Raw genomic sequence first — 9,906 nt, forward strand, 5'->3', positions numbered from 1 at the left:
ATTGTCTGCTTTGTTGTTATATGCATTATTGTTTGTATTAGAAAATAGAAAATGGTGCAGCTTCGTTAATGGGCTGAAAAAAGGTCTTCTGTGACCATGCTAAGGTCTTCTATTGTAGTTGGGTTTTCAAAGTCCATAATAATGGTAAAGTCTTTATGTTTCTTCAACCAAATGAGATGACATTATGATTTGCCAATGATGATCAAAGTTCAAACTTCATCTCTAAGCAAAGAGTGACCTTAATGTGACACTACAGATCATGTTGGTTAATGATGTTGATCTTAGGAATGGATGTTTGACTTTGGTCATTTTACTATGATAGCTTAACCGCAAATTGTGCATTCATAATTTTTTGGATATACAAAATAGTCTTCCTTGGATGCAGATCTTTAGTATATAAGAAGCACAAACATGCACATGTATGGACACAGACGCATGTATAGAGTCTATATAGACACGGGACACAACAATTTCAAAAAAAAAAAGAAAAAAAAGAAAAGATATGGACATCAAGGGGACATTGGAAAAAAGAAAAAATTATTTACTATCTATATGAATATAAATTTAGGCACAGACCTGATAGGCATTGATGTACATGTAGGAGTATTTTTTGTTTCCCATCTTTGTTTTTATATATTAGTTTTGACCTCAAATTAGCTTTTTAAAATATTTTTTTTAAAGAAACCCACCAGTGTGTCATGAGACGTGTCTAGACACAACCTATGTGTTTGTGAAATATTCCCAAATCTGCCAAACAAAAGGGCAGTAAATTAGCAAATTCTCAGAGTTTATTTAATAACAATTTGAGTGGAAATTTTGTGTTTATATACTAAAATGCAGAGTTTATTTGTGTGGAAAATTTGTATGGAAATGCAGAGTTTATTTACTAAAATGCAGAGTTTATTTTTGAAAATCTGTGTTTCAGAATTTTATATATAAAAATTTTGTGTGTAATTATTGTGTGTAATTTTATATAGATTATATTTATGTTCTGTCAATTTTATATATAATTTGAAAATTTGGAAAGTGTTGATCATCACTTTGCTCTGTCATATTTATGTTCTGTCATATTTATGTTAGATCATCACTTTGCTCTGGAAAGTGTTGATCATCACTTTGCTTATTCTTTTCCATTCTTTTCCATAGATAGATTAATTAGTCATTATTGTTTAGCATGCCATGAAAAAAAAACAAGAAAGTGTAACGCCCTAAAAATTAACCCATTATATATATCATTGACATTCATTATTTAAAGAAGATAATCTATTAATTCATTCATCAGAGTATTACAAAATAAAGTATAACATGTATCATCGAATAAAATGCCCTACAGGCTTACATCTTTCCAAGCCAACACTTGGATACCAAAAATATGAGTTCTAACTCAATACAATAAAAGCCCTAGGCTTGAATGTTTACATGTACTTATAATTGAAGACAGTTAACTAAAAATAGTCTTCTTCAATCCAGAAGCCAAACCCTCCCAAGCTAATTCCTTGGAGGTAGTTTATCACCTGAACCTGAAAATGATGTTCCCATAAAGGGTGAGCCACAGCCCAGTAGAAATATACTAAACCACATATAAGCAATGAATAAAGCAATAGCATTCAACAGATGGTTAACCAAAATAATCAATTACGACATTTTACAGACTCATGACATTATTGCCAAAGATACGTTTTACTTTCCAGTTTTATCAACATGGCTCAGAACCTGGCCAAACTTATAACAGTGAAATCACATATATCATATTCACAATCTTCCAATATTAATAACAAATGAGACTCAAGCTCAAATCAAACACTTCATACTTCCAGATTGATACACATTTTAGTGCTGTATCAATAAAACACTTCTATAAATAAGCACACATAAAAGTGATGCTAATGGAGTCCATCCCCTATCTCCTCCCAAACAAAATCCGGTTTAGAGGTCCATCCCCTATCTTCCCCTAAACCGTGGAGTACATCCCCTATCTCCTCCCACACACAAAACAATGTATGCAAATGCAATGCTCAATCATTACACGCATTTTCTGTATCAATGCCATAGTCAAAATTAATGACTTAACCAATGTGATTAGTTTCAGTTATTCCTAATCCACATGCAATATCTACAACAATCACGACTATCCTTCACCGATAGCCCAAAACAGTTATTTCTAAACTGAAAATAACTATGTCAACAATTCCATAGACAAATGATACCAATTATCCAATTACGCCATTTAATCAATGAATTCCATGAATTTAACCCTCTTTTCCCAATTCTTTGAATTACTTATACAAATTAATTCAATAATACAACTAGGGTTTTTCCCAAAATTTACCAAAGTATCCCCAACATGTTAAAAATACCAAAACTTAGAACAAAACCTATAAAATGGAGTAGGAAATCCCTACCTCAAAGAAAACAACCCAAAAAGGTGAAGAAAGAGATGAGTGCCCAAAATACCAAAGTGCTCCAAATCGTCAAATGCTCAGATTAAATGGTAGCCCTTGCCTCACTCTATCTTTTTAATGAAGGATCTAGGGTAGAAACACACCCTAAGTGGATCAAATCTAAGAAAGAAGGTGAGTAGGGAGAGAGAGAAGTCGAACCTGGGGTTTTGAATCAAAAGAATATGAAAAAGACTGATCAAATCCCGCTGCTGTGTATATAAACTGGACAGGCTCGCTCGAGCGAAGACTTGGTCGCTCGAGCGACCAGACACAGAGAAACTACGCTCGAGCCAAGGAAGCCTTGCTCGAGCCAACAACTCAAAAGCTCGGTCGAGCGAAAGAAAGCTCGGTCGAGCGAAGAACTCAAACCCTCAGGTCTGAACCCAGACACACGCTCGAGCGAAGGAACTATAGCTCGAGCAAAGGATGAACTAACTCGCTCGAGCGAAGAAAAACTCGCTCGAGCCAAGAATGCACAGCTACAGGTCCAAATCAAACACTACCTCTCGCTCGAGCGAACAACTCCTCGCTCGAGCGAAGAACCAAAAACCTGGACAGCAACTCTTGGTTTCTAAACCCAACCAACCTGAAACAAACCTGCCCAACACATCCTATAATTCCAAAAGAGAAAATAAGGAATAACAACAACAACCGTTATACAATGACAGAATCTACGGAACAGTCCGGATACAATAATTAAATGGGAAAAGACCGGGGTCGCTATAGAAAGTGTTGACCACTGGTATTATATCTATCTATCTATGGTATTATATTTATGTTCTGTCAAGAAAGTGTTGTCCACTTTGTAAGTGCAATTTGACTTCCTGTAGTCAAATTCTCAGAGTTTATTTAATAACAATTTGAGTGGAAAATTTGTGTTTATACACTAAAATGCAGAGTTTATTTGTGTGGAAAATTTGTATGGAAATGCAGAGTTTATTTACTAAAATGCAGAGTTTATTTTTGAAAATCTGTGTTTATATACTAAATTTGTGTTTATATACTAAAATGCAGAGTTTATTTGTGTGGAAAATTTGTATGGAAATGCGGAGTTTATTTGTGTGGAAATGCAGAGTTTATTTACTAAAATGCAGAGTTTATTTTTGAAAATCTGTGTTTCAGAATTTTATATATAACAATTTTGTGTGTAATTATTGTGTGTAATTATTGTGTGTAATTTTATATAGATTATATTTATGTTCTGTCAATTTTATATATAATTTGAAAATCTAGAAAGTGTTGATCATCACTTTGCTCTGTCATATTTATGTTCTGTCATATTTATGTTAGATCATCACTTTGCTCTGGAAAGTGTTGATCATCACTCTGCTTATTCTTTTCCATTCTTTTCCATAGATAGATTAATTAGTCATTATTGTTTAGCATGCCATGAAAAAAAAAAAACAGGAAAGTGTTGACCACTGGTATTATATCTATCTATCTACGGTATTATATTTATGTTCTGTCAAGAAAGTGTTGTCCACTTTGTAAGTGTAATGGTGATTTTGATGACCCATCTATGTTTCTTTACTAATTGATTGTGTGTTATCTGAGTCTATCACCACTGGTATTAGGTTAGATGGTTTCCCATATATATAAAATATTAAAAGAATTCATAGGTTTGTTTGAATTTGACAATTACAGTTATAGAAGGACAGTTTAGAAATGAGAAAAATTGTGACAAAAGTGTTCATACCATAGATATAGATAGATAGGATAGAAGTATAGATATAAAAGTATAGTGTATGAGCCACTTTGGTGGGCTGGCATATAACAAGTGAGTTTCTTTTTTTTAAGTGTCACTTATTGTATAGTCTGCCTTAAAGTGTTCTTTTTTTTTTTCCACTTTGAAGTTGGATGAACATACGTTTATTATATTTGCTAAAAAGTGAGTTTATTTTGTGCTTTCCTTTCACAATGCAAGTGCAAAAAAGCACCAATAATAAAATTAGTAATTAAACAATGAATAAAACAATACACGTTGACTTGGTAAGTAATTGTTTTGTAACAAACTAACCATCATCTGTAGATTTTTCTCTTCAAGATGGTGTGTAATTAGCGTTAAGGGTATAAATACAATTGTTGCTCGATACATGGTGTGTAAGGTGTTGATTTCCTGTTAAATCACTCATGTTAATAACTCATGCTAAAATAAAGGAAACAGAATTTCAATAACTCATGGACAATTACATCGTGCCTTCTGTCAATTTTGATTAAACATTGAGTAGAATTATTGTGAACCAAATTTCTCTCAGACCTATGAAACATTGAGGAAATGTCTCTCATCTCCAAATTTCTGTCAATTTTTAATCAGAATTATTGCCAATTTTTTTAATCAAAAAAAAAACATTAAGTAGAAATTATTTTTTCATCAAAGAATTACTGTCAATTATTTGAACTATTAAGCAGAAATTTGTACCATTCAAATGTAGTATATTTGTTGTGTGATTATAAAAAGAAAGAGACTGTTTTTTGCATATATATTTTTTTTAATATCTAGAGTTCCTAATTAAAAGAAAAATTTGAAAGACTTGGCATTTTAATATTTATGTGTAATATGGCAAGAGAGTTTATGTTTAGTATAGTATTCTATGTTGTATTTCAAAAAATTTTGGTAAATGTATATATGTGCGTATTACTTTAGTTGTGTTCATGAAAAAAAAAATATATTAAACTTACAAGTATTTAACTTAACACAAGCATTTAATATTTTGTTATAAAAAAAAAATTGTACCATTCAAATGTAAAAAAAAAAAAAAAAATTGTACTATTCTAAAAAGACTTGGCATTTTAACATTTATATGTAATATGGCAAGAGAGTAGATGTTCCTTTTTTTTTTTCACCTTTTTAAGGGAGTATAATTGAATATGTTGCATTTCAAAAATTCTGGTCAATGCATATGTGTGTATTACTTTATTGCTTATAAAATGGCTTTCTTATGTGGTGATTTTTTTTTTTTTTTGGGCATAAATTTATGTTTGGAGTTTCCAAGTCATAAATGGTGAACTTCAAAATATTTATGATTATAATGGGTTTTAATTTTGGTTTTAATTTCATCTCTATAAAATTGAAGTCAGTTAAGAAAGATAAAAGTTCAAATTCGGACAATTATTGTGCTCGACTTTTAATTTATCATTTTAATGTGATTGTTAAAAAACATCTATTCTAAATGCTAGGTTGACTCAGAAAATGTGAGTTTGATTATGGGTTTCTCAAAGAATGTAGAGAGAGAGAGAGAGGGGAGAGAGATAGATATAGAGATAGGTTATTACGGCAAGGAACTATTTGTTTGGAGCTATTTAAAAAAAAATTAAGGGTGATTTATATAGTTGATCTTCCTGCAACAAAAAAATTAAACTCACACTCAAAAAAAATTATTTAACATTTTATTTGCTGTGTAATATATTTATTTGGTTGTACCATTCAAATGTAATATATTTGTTGTGTAATTTTGGTTTTAATTTCATCTTTATAAAATTGAAGTCAGTTAACAAAGAGAAAAGTTCAAATTTAGACCATTTTATTGTACTCCATTTTTAATTTATCATTTTAATGTGACTGTTAAAAAACATCTATTCTAAATGCTGGTTTGACTCAGAAAATGTGAGTTTGATTATGGGTTTCGCAAAGAATGTAGAGAGAGAGAGGGGGAGGGGGAATGGACTGTTTGTTTGGAGCTATTTAAAAATAAAGTAAGGGTGATTTATTTAGTTGATCTTCCTGCAACAAAAAAATTAAACTGACACTCAGAAAATTTTATTTAACATGTTATTTGTTGTGTAATATATTTATTTAGTTGTACCATTCAAATGTAATATTTATTTGCTGTGTAATTCTAATGTATAGATGATAAATATTTTTCATTTAATTTTTTTGTGAATATCTAGAGTTCCTAATTAAAAGAAAAATTTGAAAGACTTGGCATTTTAACATTTATGTGTAATATGGCAAGAGAATTTATGTTTTTTTTTTTTTTTTTTGGCACCGTTTTATGGGAGTATAGTATTCTATGTTGGTATAAACTCAACATAATATTCTTCATGAACACAACATAGAATATTCTATGTGTAATATTCTATTTTTCATTTAACATTCTATGTTTTTTTTTTTTGCACCTTTTTAAGGGAATATAATTTTGGTCAATCCTTATGTGTGTGCGTATTACTTTAGTTGTCTTCATAAAAAAAAATGTATTAAACTTACAAGTATTTAACTTAACACAAGTATTTATCATAAGGATTTTTGTTTTGAATCAAATTCACCGAGTATTTAACTTAACCCAAACAAATGTATTAACATTTTGTTATAAAAGAAATTTAAAAAAAAATTGTACCCTTCTAAATAGAGAAGGCACGTGCCTCTGGTATCTGTTGACCTTTTTCTTTTTCTTAGAAGTTTATTTTTATTTTTGCTCTTATTGTACCCTTCTAAATTCACCGAGTATTTTTATTTTTCTAAATAGAGAAGGCACGTACCTTTTTCTAAATTGTACCCTTCTAATTTTGCTCTTATTTTTATTTTATCTTTCCTCTTGATTGTAACCCGTTAAGTATTTTCTATTCATGGCAGTTATTTATTTAAATAAAATTTTGAATTTTATTATTCGATTTGGTAGCAACATATTTGGAAATAACATTTCATTGCCAATGAAATCCATGTTAACTTTTATTATTGCTAATTTTTTGTTTCTTTGTGTCTAAAATTTTTAGGTTGAAGTACAACAGTTATGAACAATATCACTATTTTTGGTCAAGTAAGTTTTTTTTTTCTTTTTTCTCTTAATATAAATTTAAGTACCTCTCTAATAAATTTAAGTACAACAGTTATGGACAACATCACTATTCTAATTATTTTTTTTCCTCATGCTTTATAGGTGGATGAGGACTTACACCGAACCGTAATAGCTCCTCCCTTTACTAATTTTCTTATTTATGTGTATGAAGTTTTATTTATTACTCTAAAGTTTTGTATGTATAGGTTCGATTTCTTCAAGAAAGAAATGTTAATGTTGTTATTCGCGATGAGCGTGACCTTAATACTATTCGCATTCATGAGGTAAGCATAAAAGTCACTTGAACATTGGACATGTATTTTTTTATCATTTTAAAAATAATTTATAAATATATTCTACTTATTTTTTATAGGCAAAGGCAAAGGAAAAAGACAAAGCAATATTAAAGGAAACAAAAAAAGCTATTCCTTATGGCAAAGGAAAGGAAAATGCACATCCCATGGTATGGTTTCTCAACAATTTTTAAAAGTTTCTTTTTCGAATATTATATAGATTTTTTTAGGAATTGCGTAGTGTCATATACTATTTTTTATGTACATTTTTCAAAAATTTCTTTTTCAAAAATTTATTCAATTCTTTTTATTGAATGTGAAATGTTTTTCTGAAGCATGTTAAAGTAAGCATTTGTACAACATGCTAATGCATTTGTATGAACATTAATTTGAATTTTTAATATGTTTGTCTATTTGTATGATAAAAATATGTTGCATTTATACAATATGTTGCATCTACAACATAGCATAATAAAAATATAATAGAAGAAAACGAAAAAGGAAAATAAGAAGAAAGAACAAATATGTGATGAAAAGGAAACTACATAATATAATTTTTTTTTTAATTTTTATTTTTCTTATAAGAAGTTCTTAAGGAAAGAAGAAAAAGACAAAAATGTATTTTAATATAACAGAAACAACAAAAAGAGAGAAAAGGAAAGTACAAGACATTACACGCTAATATTCACATTTTATGTACCCAATGATCTAATATTTACCTTTTTAACGTACATTTTGTAAAGAGATAGGTAGTGTCTTAAAACCAATAAGTGCGTGCATAGTGAGTTTGCAGTTTTGTGTGCTTAATGTGTTTTCAAATTATTTTTCCCTTCCTTTTTAAATTTCATAAATACATGCATTGGTTCTTATATGACTAACAACTTAACCGAGTGAAGAGAAAAAGTTAGTTAAAAGGAAGAAAAAATACATTATGAAAGGGAAGCAAGTTAGTTAATATTCACATTTTATGCACCTTCTTATATAATATTCTTATTTTAGGCACACAATGATAATGTGTTATCAAAAGCTGTATTGGCCCAACGTGCACGGCGAGAACGTGAAAAAAATCAAAAGCCATGTTCTGCATACCAATTGGGACAACGCCTGCGACGAGAACGAGAAAGATCGAAGGAATGTATTAACCCAAGACAACCTTCTTTAACACCAAATTGGTAAAAATAAAAAGAATTTTTTGTCCAAGACAATCTTGAATTTTTTACTCTTACTATTACCACTTTATTATATAGATTTTAATTTTTTCACAATCTATTTCTGTAGGCCTCCTCCTACAACTCCATGTAGAAATGTTGGTGTGGTCATCCGTGATGAGCACGACCTTAATGTTATCCGTGTTCGTGTGGTAAGTACAAAATCAAGTCAAACATTATATGTATTTTATTTATATAAGATTTTTTTAATCTTTTCAATATTTTATTTATATTTGTTAGGCAAAAGATAAAGAAAATGTCAACCCAATGTCTAAAGGAAAAGAAAAGATGGCTTCTTCCAGCAAGAGAATGACAAATGCATGTCATGTGGTATATATTCTTTTTTAAAAATATGATGCAAAACTAATCAAAATTTTGAATAGTTAAAATATATGAGTGTATAAAATGAATTTATTGTATTATGTTGTTTTTGTAGAATGATTGTAATATGTTTTCCTGTAACTTGCTATTATTTGTATGTGTCTTTCAAATTTATTTATTCTTATTTTGCATGGATACATGTGCATTTATAATGTACCGTCCATAAGTTGCTACTTATATAAAGAAAATAGGAAAAAAGAAACGAAGAAATAAAGAAAAAATATATAAAGAAAGGAGAAACTAAATAAGATAGGTTTTTAATTCTTATTTAATATATAAAATAGAAAACAAAGAAAGGGAAAGGGAAAGGGGAGAAATAAGAAGATAGAAAGGGAAGAAATAAGAAAAAAAGAAATAAAGATAACACTATTAAAGGGAAGAAATAAGAAGATAGTTTCATTTTAAGCACAAAATATTCACATCTTTTGCTTCAATGATAAAATATTTTCTTTTTAGGCACAAAATGATAATGTAATATCAAAAGCTGCATTGGCCCAACGGGCACAGCGAGAGCGTGAAAAAATTGAATTTCAATGCTTGCAACGAGAGCAAGAGGGATTAGAAGAATGTGTTCAACTAAGACAACATTCTTTAACACCAATTCGTCGCGATCGCACTCACTTGGAGTGGGAAACAATAACTGAAGATTCTCAGTCGGCACAAAAACGATCAATGGTTACCCATCATTCTACATGTTCGTTTTCTATGCCAAGCACATCTTCAAATTCACAAAGGAATCGGTAAACTACTATGTCTAATCTTGAAATACATACTTTTACTCATACCGTTTTGTTTTACAAAATCTTATTTA

General features: G+C 29.7%; 2 long non-coding RNA genes across 2 annotated transcripts; both read left to right on the plus strand.

Moving 5' to 3' along the window:
• Positions 1-7,315: 7,315 nt before the first annotated feature.
• Positions 7,316-7,677, plus strand: LOC114297758 (uncharacterized). Its single transcript, XR_014329091.1, has 3 exons — positions 7,316-7,339; positions 7,420-7,497; positions 7,587-7,677. It is a non-coding gene; the product is annotated as an uncharacterized LOC114297758 (long non-coding RNA).
• A 948-nt stretch (positions 7,678-8,625) lies between these two features.
• Positions 8,626-9,384, plus strand: LOC145790417 (uncharacterized). The gene is made up of 3 exons (XR_014329092.1): positions 8,626-8,678; positions 8,785-8,866; positions 8,955-9,384. It is a non-coding gene; the product is annotated as an uncharacterized LOC145790417 (long non-coding RNA).
• The last annotated feature ends 522 nt before the right edge of the window (positions 9,385-9,906 follow it).

Source organism: Camellia sinensis, chromosome 1 (assembly GCF_055761805.1).
Source record: "Camellia sinensis isolate YWXY chromosome 1, ASM5576180v1, whole genome shotgun sequence".
In the NCBI taxonomy this organism is placed as follows: Eukaryota; Viridiplantae; Streptophyta; class Magnoliopsida; order Ericales; family Theaceae; genus Camellia; species Camellia sinensis.